Source organism: Oncorhynchus masou, chromosome 5, assembly GCF_036934945.1.
Source record: "Oncorhynchus masou masou isolate Uvic2021 chromosome 5, UVic_Omas_1.1, whole genome shotgun sequence".
NCBI lineage: Eukaryota > Metazoa > Chordata > Actinopteri > Salmoniformes > Salmonidae > Oncorhynchus > Oncorhynchus masou.
The window spans coordinates 23,137,947-23,149,683 of NC_088216.1; positions in this window are offsets into that span (position 1 = coordinate 23,137,947).

The following is an 11,737-nucleotide window of genomic DNA, read 5'->3' on the forward strand; positions in this document are numbered from 1 at the left end:
GCTTGAAGGAGTGATTAACTGTACTTTCAAAGTCATTAGCAACGCATCATTAGCCAGCTGCAGAGCTAAATCAGCATTCAAATTTGCATTTGGCACCTTGAATTGGTCTTTGTGGATATGGGACATTTTGTCATGCAAATAAAATATTTTGCGAAGCAACCAGGGCATTCGGAGTGTAACGCCGCTGATATTTTCTTCCATTCATTGCCAATTGGGGGTTTTGAAGAGGGGAGAGTGTACCTAAATGGGCACCGAGTGAAACAAAAAAAGATTGGCATTATGCAAACCAACTTGACAACATGTTACAAGGACTTGCTGAAAGTTCAGCATTTTTCGCAACCGCCCCACATTTAATGTTTTCACTGTTTGTATTCCGTTTGTGGTTGAGCGAGCAGGGCATTCTTGGGGACATGATTAAGATGTTCATGAGGGTGATAGAAGCTGACAGGACAAAAGTATTCTCTGAGATTTCAGCTGGTGCCCCAGTTATTCGATGTGAATTTTCAATTCATGCTGTCATGGAGGGGGACTGCTCCCTGTCTGTGTGGTGCCACCCCCTGGAAAAGATGAGCAAGCTTGTCTGACAACATCAGACCCTTGCAGGAACCTCCACACACACATACACACTCTTAAGCAAGAACATGCAAGCGAACACACACAATTCCAACTGTCCAAGAAAAACTCTGTTTTGCTTTGCATTTTACAAGCATGGCATGAATCCAATTGTCTTCTTGCATGTTATTCTTCTTCTGTACCTCTCATTTCAGTACAATCTTGCTTGGCCCGAACCGTCTGCTCACAGTCTTAGGAAGAGGAGATGTGCCCTGGGGTGTTGGCATTATCTCTCAGAGAGAACCATCAGTGGCTCCCTAGTGTAATGAACACGAGGGGAGACAGAGCTGGTTTCAAGCGCAGGGAGCAGTAGGTGTTTATTGAAAGGACCACAGGAGGAGGCAAGTAGCTGGGTCCAGGGCCAGGGAGAAGTTCATACACAGGGGGTCCAAAAGGGCAACAGTACAGGCAGGGAAAAGGCTAGTGACGTAGTCCGGGAGATCAGGCAATAGGTAGATAACAGAACATCTGATAGGCTAAAATACAGGCAGGGAATAGGCTAAATTCATCGTCAGTGAGGCAGTCAATAACTATCATACACGGGAGGTAAAATCACGGAAAAAACAGAGCTCTGAAAGACGTGCGTCAAGAAACAAACAATACCTCACCGTGATGGGGTGCAAAGAACTGAGGTCCAGGCCAGTCCTTGAGGCTCTTAAGGGCCAGCCAAGCTAGTGAAGCCAATCCTGGAGCCTGTACACATGGACCACAGAGGTCAAGTCTAACAACTGGTGTTGGCTTTATTCCCTTCTCCCTCCTGAGTTCCATATTCCTGATGTATATCTCTAAATGTAGTCAGGCAAGACAAAGAGAGACAGCTAGCAAATCACCTTACAGCGAAGTGACTCAAGTCAGGCTTGTCGGTTCGCTTTAAGGAAGCAAACGCTTGGTGCAAAAGGCGGGGATGCTAACAAGACACAAGCATGCAAATAAAAAAGCCAGATTCTATTTGGTTTGTAGCATTAGAAAACAAAGCAACTGCTGTGAAAATAGCATTTATTATGTTTCATGTTTTTATATTTAACCTCTACGGGATCGGTGTAATACATTATGGCCTTTCTCTTGAATATCAAAGATGATGGTACAAAACAAATAACGCATTATACTGATGGTAATGTCAACCGCTACTGATGTTGTGACCATCTGAGTGTTGTGGCATTTATATAAAGACAGTTTTGTTTCACCAGTATAAAACTCTGTTTGTTTCTTCTGTAGATGCCATATGTGCTCTGGTTGTATCAATAGCCTACCAATCAGGGGAGCATACACTGAATCCCAAATCAGCCCCATGGACCTTTCTACCCACTAGCCTCTCCTGTAGATGTAAAATAGGTTTGAGCAGAATTTTAATAACTTTTTAACAATTTGCCTTCTAATAGGCTGGGGGGAATTTTGGCCGTACTGCTTGCACCTACATATGTAGGATATTAATTTGAGGCAGTTTGATACAGCAGGAAAATAATCCCGCAGCAACAGGAATGTGAATTATTATGTGGATTATAAATAGATATTTTTTAAGGGTTCATACATTTTTCGTAAGGAAAAAAGTCTAGTTTGAATTTTCAAAATGGAAATGGCAAACTTCATAAGCCTTTTTAAATATCAAATACCCTACAAGTTAAACATTTCCTACAGGAGTGCCTAGAGAGGAGGTATAAGGGTTGATTTGGGATTCAGTGATAGTGTTTTTTTAAGTCTGAAGTGACATCTGAGTTTTCTGGTCCTCTGTGTCTCTAGAATATGGTCGGCCATCTTGGTCTGTGATTCACCCGTTACCATGTTCAGTGGGTTATTAAAGACCCCCTTCCTTCCTCTCGCTCTCTTTCCCGCTCTGCAAACCGCTCAGATGAAAGCTGTCAGAACAGAGAGACTGACAGAAGGATTGTGCTTGTCAGGGGCCAAGCCTGGCAGCACTGAGGGATCAAGAGAGAGAGGGTTCAAAGTGGGCATACAGGCTGGCAAAGTGCCTCTTGACTAGTGTTGTGTTAGAGACAGAGCCGAAGGGACAATCATAACATTCCAATATATCAACAAACACCGGTTATTGGTGTTTATGCTGCTTTTGATTGTTTTTTTAATGGAATATGTAGGTTGGTGTTCTTCTAAGGGAATATAGATTAGTTTGTCCAGTCTGTCTTGTCTTCTGAGAAAATAACCTGTGGTGTTCTTAAACATTTATTATCTAATAGATTTGATTTATTTAAAGGCTTATTACATACTTATATAAACACGTGTGTTTTGTTTCCAGGTGATCCTGATTCTGACCAAACTCAACGACTTTCACCTGGGGAGTGTTGCAGAGAGCACCTTGTGGAGGTAAGACAGTTAGCATTCTTCATATCTCCTTCTGTCCCACTTCCTCTCTCCCTCTTTCCTTCTCTCCCATGACAGGTACTCAGATTCATCATAGGAACAATATTCCAGTCTCTCTCCATCCTCTTTCTCTGTTCTACTCTCTCTCTCTCTCTCTCTCTCTCTTCCATCTTTCTCTCTCCCTCGTTGCTTTGTACAAGACTGTTGGACACAAAGCAGAATTGCACTACTGGGCATTGGGCAGGGCGCCCCAGGTGAACGAAGACTTGTCTCTACTCTTTGAAGATATAAGCCATAACCACCATCAATATATTTTAGTACCGAACAGGTTGTCTTCATTCATGACTTTGGTTGCCGTTTTTCTTGTCGTTTTGCTAGTGGTGAATATAGTACTGGCACAGGGTAGCCTAGTGGTTAGAGTGTTGGACTAGTAACCAAAAGGTTGCAAGTTCAAACCCCCAAGCTGACAAGGTACAAATCTGTCATTCTGCCCCTGAACAGGCAGTTAACCCACTGTTCCTAGGCCGTCATTGAAAATAAGAATTTGTTCTTAACTGACTTGCCTAGTAAAATAAAGGTTAAAAAAATAAACAAAAAAAACCAGCAAGAGCGGACGGTCCTTTCAGAATATTTTGTGTGTCAACACAAAAGTTTAATGATTCTTGTAAGATTATATTGAGGCGGCTCCTGCGTGTGTTTGTGGAACCTGTTGCGTGAGTCAGGGTGACGACAAGGGAGAAAGAGAGAGAGAGAGATGATACAATGAACAGGCTTTCCTAATTTAATGTTCTGTGTTTTTTTTATTCCGAGAGCTACATTTAATGAAAACTACAAAACCATTGCTTCTGTTCCATGTGTTTTCAGTACAGCATTTGTTTTCCATTGGGTAACAAGGGAGGATTCAATCTTCATCTTTTTTTTTTGTTCTGTTCAATTCACATTTGGATTATTGTTTGTTACATATAATACTGCACCATGTTTAACTCCAGTAATTGAGATTGTTTAGATCGCCACATACAGATAGAGTGCTGAAGCTGGCAATGGGATTTCAAGCTTAATAACTCTTCAGAGCACAAAACTAATCCACCCTTCATGTTTGAGGAGGTTTTCAGAGAGAAGTTCTGACTAAAATAAGTCTGACAATGACAACTGGCATGTCTGGTTTTTCCTTGAGGCTAGAGAAAGCAAGCTGGTTTACTCTTTGAATATCGGTGAAGATTAGCAATGTCCTTTAAATGGTCCAGTACTGTTGCATGTCATGGTATGAGTCAGTTACTGGGAAATCAAAGTGACAAAATCTTTCAAAATAGATATCCAGTATCCAACCTAAGACATTATTTAATCTCAAAGCTCATTTTAATTAGTTATAGAGCAGAGAAAAGTCCGCTACTGCGAGTCAGTCTCCAAAAATAATCCAAAAGGAATTGACTTAGAAAATAGATATTTCAAAATCTAACAAAATACATGATCCAACAGTGAAGGTCTTCAAAATGAGTTACAGGGCAGGAAAAATTAAAAGAAATCCAGGTGTTTTCTCAGCATTTGAAGTCAGGTGTTGTCATTAAGAGGAGTAAATAGTCCAGGGTGTAAGGAAAACATTGGCATCCCAAAGCCTCTGAGATGTGCCCTGGCATTCATTCAGCCGAGTCATGTCCCTCCACTGTGAGAACGCAGTTAGAGCAGTAACCACCCGTTGTATGGGACCTCTCCTTCTTGGCTGGGTTGCTGATACAACACTGTGATGGTTGCCACAGTGCTGGGATTCCGTATAATCAAAACAAGAGCACAAAAGATCATATTCGACTTTGTTCAAATGAGACCTGGTGGGACCGGGAGAGAGAGGGAGGTCAAGAGAAAACATGTAGAAACATCAGTCTAAATACTAGTCAGAAACTTCCAGAACATGTTAGTTCATACCCATAAACTTTGCTCTGTTCCTTTCTGTCATTAATATTCATTGTTAATTGAGATCCCAGCTCCGGAGAGACCGTTAGTCTGTTTATACCACAGTGTCCATGCTGTTGGCCCAAATGGCAGGACAGATGCTGACTTTTCAATAAAGGTCAAGACACCCGCCAACGCCTTCAAGTATCTGAAAGTCAGCCTGTCAATTTTATTGAACGCCCTGACCTTAAACTATGGAAGGAGATCATTAATTCCTGTGAATAATCTTCAAAAGAGCGGTCCCATATCTCAATGGGATGATTCAGGGATGTGAGGAAAATGAAGCCAGACTGTTTACAGTGTAATCCTAACAATGATAATTGAACTCTTGCAGCAATACTTTCTTCAAAGTTATTCAGATCTGCCTCCTCTCTTCATCTAAATATCTTAACTTGGCGGTTGAGCAGTTTACTGCTCATTAATTATTCAGTCTTATCAAATAGGTACACAGGTATGGAAACACAGAAGCGTTTGATATGCATTGTGCAATGATTTGCATATAAAGCGCCCAAGTGGGATATTTCATTAGCATGTGATCAATGGGGAATTTGCTTTGGTGTACCCTTTTCAACTTTTGTGTAGGTAGCCAAAAAATGATCTCCCATACTGCAGATCTTAGTTCCTAAGGGCATTTATAGTATGCTTACTGAAGAAACACTCACAGTATGCACCTTGTCACTTCATCGCTCAGTCGAAGGTTTCGGCTCTGCTAACGCAGCAGAGCAATGTGAGGTAAAATTACAGCCTACGGATGCTAGATGCTGAAACTTCTTAGAGATGAGCCAGAGACAGAAATGTAACTCGTAGCTTTTGACTGTTCAATGCAACATAACTTCTAGGAAAAATGTATTCTTCTTACACAACATTATTTTAACTTCAACGCAACAGGACCAGTATGTTGTACAAAGGTTTTGGAAATTCAACACTCTTAACATAACATAACCCCAACATAACAATGTATATTTTTAATAACACACCTTTTCACACCAAATGATCATGATGCATTTGAGCTTAATTATTTTCATCTAATTGACCTCATCCTTGCCTCGAGTGCAATTGTTCCTCCATCTGATAATGCAAGCATGCTCCTCGCTCCTCTTCCCTCTCCTGTCACGCGGGACTTGGTGTGTGAGGTCGGAATCAGGCACAGAGAGCAGAGAGTTCCAAGGGAGAAGTGCACTTTAATGTGGCACCAACATACAATGCCCAAACACAGGGCGCGAAATTAACGGACCAACCCAAAACACAGGGTACCCAGTCCGGAGCACGAACACACCCAACACGTAACACTAGAATAATCCTGCACAAAACAAGGGCGGGTTTGCTAGCCTTAAATAAGGACGCCCATCAGCAAAATATAATAGGACACAGGTGCAACTAATAGGACAAAACAAACAGAAAAAGGAAAAGGGATCGGTGGCAGCTAGTAGGTGACGACGGCCGCCGAGCACCGCCCGAAAAGGCAGGGGAGCCAACTTCGGTGGAAGTCGTGACATCTCCATCCCCTTATTAGACGCTTGATTGTGGTCGTAATGATGTGCTGTATGGTGAAGTCATATTATAATAACTGACATGAATTAGTGTTGATAAAAGTAACATTATGCAATATTCCAATGATCTGAAATGGGATTGTACTGTACAAGTGGATGTCGAATGCAATGGATATGGAGTCTGGTAATTATTTCATGTTGTGAGAATCTTTAAGTGGTATTGTTAGGTGAGAAGGTTAGAGTAATTGCGTAACTTGAAAGTAAGTCTACTGTATAATATAACATACTCTATTTTCTGGTCATTTGTATTAATGAGTCTGTTGTGGTAGTAACGTTATCACATCATACTTATCTATGAATACTTTCCCAATTGAAATGTATCATAGTTCAAAGTTCAACATATTGTTACACTCTCCTGCTGTGGATTGTTGCATTTCCATTCAGTCCCCAAGTAATTAAAGAAAGAAAACCATTAAAAATGACTGAATAGGCAGCTATCAGATATGTCCAATAAGAAAAGGTATAGTTGAAGTCGGAAGTTTACATACACTTAGGTTGGAGTCATTAAAACCCGTTTTTCAACCACTCCACAAATTTCTGGTTAACAACTATAGTTTTGGCAAGTGTCACGAACCTCGCCGAGGATGGTGCCTCTTCCTGTTCGGGCGGGGCTCGGCGGTCGTCGTCGCCGGCCTATTAGCTGCCATCGATTTCCTTTCCATTTGTTTTGGTTATTGGGTAATTGGGTACACCTGTTTTGTATTAGGGTTTGTTTGTTGGTTATTTAAGGGCACTCGGCCCGCTGGGTATTTGTGCGGGCTTGTTTTTTGTTACTCTGTGTTGGATGGTGTCATTTTGTTCATATCCTTATTCGCCGGACTATTTCTGTCCTATTGTTTGGACTGGCAACTTGTATACGCCCTGTGTGTTGGCGTAACCGCTTTTGTTGCGCTGGGGAATAAATTTGACAAAACGACTGAACCCTGCTCTCTGCGCCTGATTCCACCCACCACTCCTAGTTATCGTAACAGCAAGTCAGCAAGTCGGTTAGGACATCTACTTTGTTCATGACAAGTCATTTTTCCAACAATTGTGTCAGGATTTGGCCAGGGTTGTTCCGGGTTTTTGTCAGTAGATGTCCCCATTGTGCTTTTTGTCCCTATGTTTTTCCCTTGATCCCCATTATTATTTGCACCTGTGTCTCGTTTCCCCTGATTGTATTTAAACCCTTTGTTTCCCTCAGTTCTGTGCTCTGTGTTTGTATGTTAGCACCCTGCCCTAGTGTTCTGTGTGCTCTTGTCGATTCCGGGTGAAGTTCTTGTGGTATTCTGTTTTTTGTTTTTGTTTATTTTTGGTGAGTTTCTTTTGAGGTCTTTTGTGTTTTTTCCTACCACCTTTTGGATTTGCCATTTTTTAGTTTTTTAGGATTTTTTCTTTATTAAATACACCGTCTTAAGTACTGCTGTGTCTGCCTCATCTTCTGGGTTCTGCTGTCTATTCGTGGCTCAGTTGGTTAAGTGACTGTTTCTCACTCCGGAGACCCAGGTTCGAAACCGGGTCCTGACAGAAACACAGAGCCAAAAATGAACCCAGAGGCAGCCAGTTCCCAGGACCTTTTGCCACGCTGTCCCACCACCAGGAGACTGTCCAACGCCACGAAGCCGCCCTGGTTCAGCAAGAGGCCTTAATGGCTAGACATTCTCATCTTCTGTCGGAGATGCTGACTTCCATTAAGCAAATATCTGATCGACTTACCCCGGCAGCAGTTTCCGTCCCAGTACCTCAGGTTCACGTACCCATGGCAGTTAACCCCCTGGCTGAACCTCGTCTTCCACCTCCCCAACGGTTCTCAGGTGATCCAAGTGCTTGTAAAGGCTTTCTCACTCAATGTTCTCTCTCCTTTGAGCTGCAACCCTCGTCGTTTCCCACCGACCGGTCTAAGATCGCATATATCATCACCCTGCTGTCGGAAAAAGCCCTGGCCTGGGCTACTGCTGTGTGGGATGCCCATAGTTCCTGCTGTACCAGCTACTCTGCATTTGCTGAGGAATTCAAACGAGTGTTTCAAGGCCCAAGCAGTAGTTCTGACTCAGCCAAACAGCTCCTGACTCTCCATCAAGGTTGGCGCAGCGTGACGGACTATGCCATCCAGTTCCGCACGGTGGCAGCAGCGAGTGGCTGGAACAACGAGGCGCTCACGGTGTGCTTTCTGAAAGGCCTTTCCGACACTATCCAAGATGAACTGGCCACTCGGGAACCACCGGACAATCTCGAGTCCCTGATCAAGTTGGCCTCACGCATTGACCAGCGTCTGAGAGAGAGAGAACTCAACCGTAGACCTCTAGCTCCTATCAGTCCCAGCTCCGAGTCCCCACCTTTATCATCGCTGGCTCCACCGGAACCCATGCAGATTGGACGCATCTCCCAGGCTGAGAGAGACCGCCGGATGAGGGAGCGACGCTGTCTATATTGCGGCAAACCGGGCCATTTCCGTTCCACGTGTCCCGGGCTCCAGGGAAACGCTCTGTCCCGTACAGACCGGGGGAACTGTAACGGGAAACATAACCTCCTCCCATCCGTCCAACTCCCGTCTGCTCATTCCAGTCACCCTCTCCTGGGACAACCACAAGCTTCACCTTCAAGCCTTGGTAGACTCTGGAGCCGCAGGTAACTTCATGGATGGTGTCTGGGCGAAGGAGAATGGCGTTCCTCTGAACCTCTAAGTGACCCCATGAGGGTTACTACATTGGATGGAAGCCCTTTGGGATCTGGACTTGTCACTCATGTCACTACCTCCTTGAGACTTTCAGTTTCACAACACCAGGAATTGATGAACTTTCATTTGATCTCCTGTTCCGAGTTCCCTCTCGTCCTTGGATACCCCTGGCTTCACAGCCATAACCCTCACATCGACTGGTCTGTGGGCACTATCAAGCAGTGGGGTCCTACGTGCCAAGCTACTTGTATTTTCCAGAATTCCCCGAGTTCTACTCCCGAGTCTTTAGAATCCATCGACCTGACCCGAGTTCCCGAGTGTTACCATGACCTCAAACTGGTGTTTAGCAAACAGAGGGCCACCATGCTACCACCCCATAGACCTTACGATTGTCCCATCGACCTGTTTCCGGGCACTTGCCCCCCAGGGGTCGGATCTTTTCCCTATCTCCACCCGAACGAGCTGCTATGGATACCTACATCAAGGACGCTCTGGAAGCAGGCCTCATGCGTCCATCCACCTCCCCGGCGGGAGCAGGGTTTTTCTTTGTGGCCAAGAAAGACGGTGGATTACGTCCTTGCATCGACTACCGGGGACTCAATGACATAACCGTCCGTAACCGTTACCCGCTACCCCTTATGGCCACAGCCTTCGAGCTGCTCCAGGAAGCAGTTGTTTTCACTAAGCTTGACCTGCGGAACGCATACCATCTTGTGCGGATCAGACCTGGTGACGAGTGGAAGACCGCTTTCAACACGCCTACTGGTCACTATGAATACTTGGTGATGCCCTTCGGCCTGACCAACGCCCCAGCGGTGTTCCAAGCGCTCATAAACGATGTGCTTAGGGATATGCTTAACATATTTGTGTTCGTTTACTTGGATGACATCCTCATCTTTCGAGCTCCCTTCAAGAACACACTAAGCATGTCAGACAAGTACTCAAACGCCTCCTGGACAGCCATCTGTACGTTAAGCCGGAAAAATGTGAATTCCATTCATCCCGAGTACAATTCCTGGGATTTGTAGTGGAACCCGGTCGAGTCCAAATGGACCCTAGGAAGGTAGGGGCGGTAGCGGATTGGCCCACCCCCAAATCCGTTAAGGATGTTCAGCGTTTCCTGGGCTTCACAAACTTTTACCGCAAGTTCATCAAGAACTTCAGTTTGGTGGCAGCTCCTCTCTCAGCTTTAACCAAAGGTGGCAATGCAAGGTTTTTGTGGGGAAGAGAAGCTGAGACGGCCTTCCAAGGACTCAAGCAGCGCGTCCTCTCTGCTCCCATCCTGATACTACCGACTACGGATGAACCATTTGTGGTGGAGGTAGACGCATCAGAGGTTGGTGTTGGAGCTGTCCTGTCTCAGAGGGGTGAAGACAAGAAGCTTCATCCGTGCGCTTTCTTCTCACACCGGCTTACCCCGACTGAGAGGAACTACGATGTGGGGGATCGTGAACTCCTAGCGGTTAAGATGGCATTGAAGGAATGGAGACACTGGCTCGAGGGGGCTTCTCACCCGTTTCAAGTGCTTACGGACCACAAAAATCTGGAGTATATCCAGCAGGCGAAGCGATTGAACTCTAGACAAGCTAGATGGTCTCTTTTCTTCAATCGATTCCAGTTTATCCTCACCTATCGGCCCGGGTCGAAGAATCTCAAACCGGATGCCCTGTCCCGAGTCTACGCTCCTGCCATTCGAGATGACACGGACATGCCTGTCCTTCCTGCTGCTAAGATTGTGGCTCCGATCTCGTGGCAAGTTGAGGATACCGTGAGACGTGCTCAAGCTAGCGAACCGGACCCTAAAGGAGGCCCTGCCAATCGGTTGTTTGTCCCCAAGGCAGTGAGGACTCAGGTCCTTCTGTGGGGCACTCCTCTCGCCTCACCTGTCATCCGGGCGTAGGTCGCACCTTGGAGTTCATCCAGCGTAAGTTCTGGTGGCCTACCATAAGAGAAGACGTTGCCACTTTCGTCAATGCCTGTCCCGTGTGCTGCCAGGGCAAATCTTCTCACCTCCGCCCTCAAGGACTCCTTCACCCTTTACCTGTTCCCCACAGACCCTGGTCCCATATCTCATTGGACTTTATTACTGGACTTCCTCCATCCCATGGCAATACTACTATCCTAGTCATAATCGACAGGTTTTCAAAGGCGGCCAGGTTCGTCCCTCTGACTAAGTTACCTTCTGCCAAGGAAACGGCTGAGTTGGTAATTAATCATGTGTTCCGAGTCTTCGGCATTCCTCAAGATGTGGTTTCTGACAGAGGTCCCCAGTTCGCCTCAAGGTTTTGGAAGGCCTTCTGCCAACTCATGGGGCTTCTGCCAGTCTATCTTCAGGGTACCATCCGGAGTCCAACGGCCAAACAGAGAGGATGAATCAAGAGCTGGAAACCACCCTCCGATGTATGACTCGTGACAACCCGTCCACATGGTCATCCTTTATTGTTTGGGCCGAATACGCGCACAACACCTTGCGCTCCTCCTCCACTGGTATGTCCCCGCACGAGTGTCAGTTTGGCTATGCTCCTCCATTGTTCCCGGACCAGGAGGCAGAAGTCAGAGTGCCTTCAGCCTTGAGGCTGTCGGCTTATGTGGAGGAAGACCCGTCTTAATCTGATGCGTTCCTCACAGAGGTATCAACAACAAGCCAACAGACGTCGCCGTC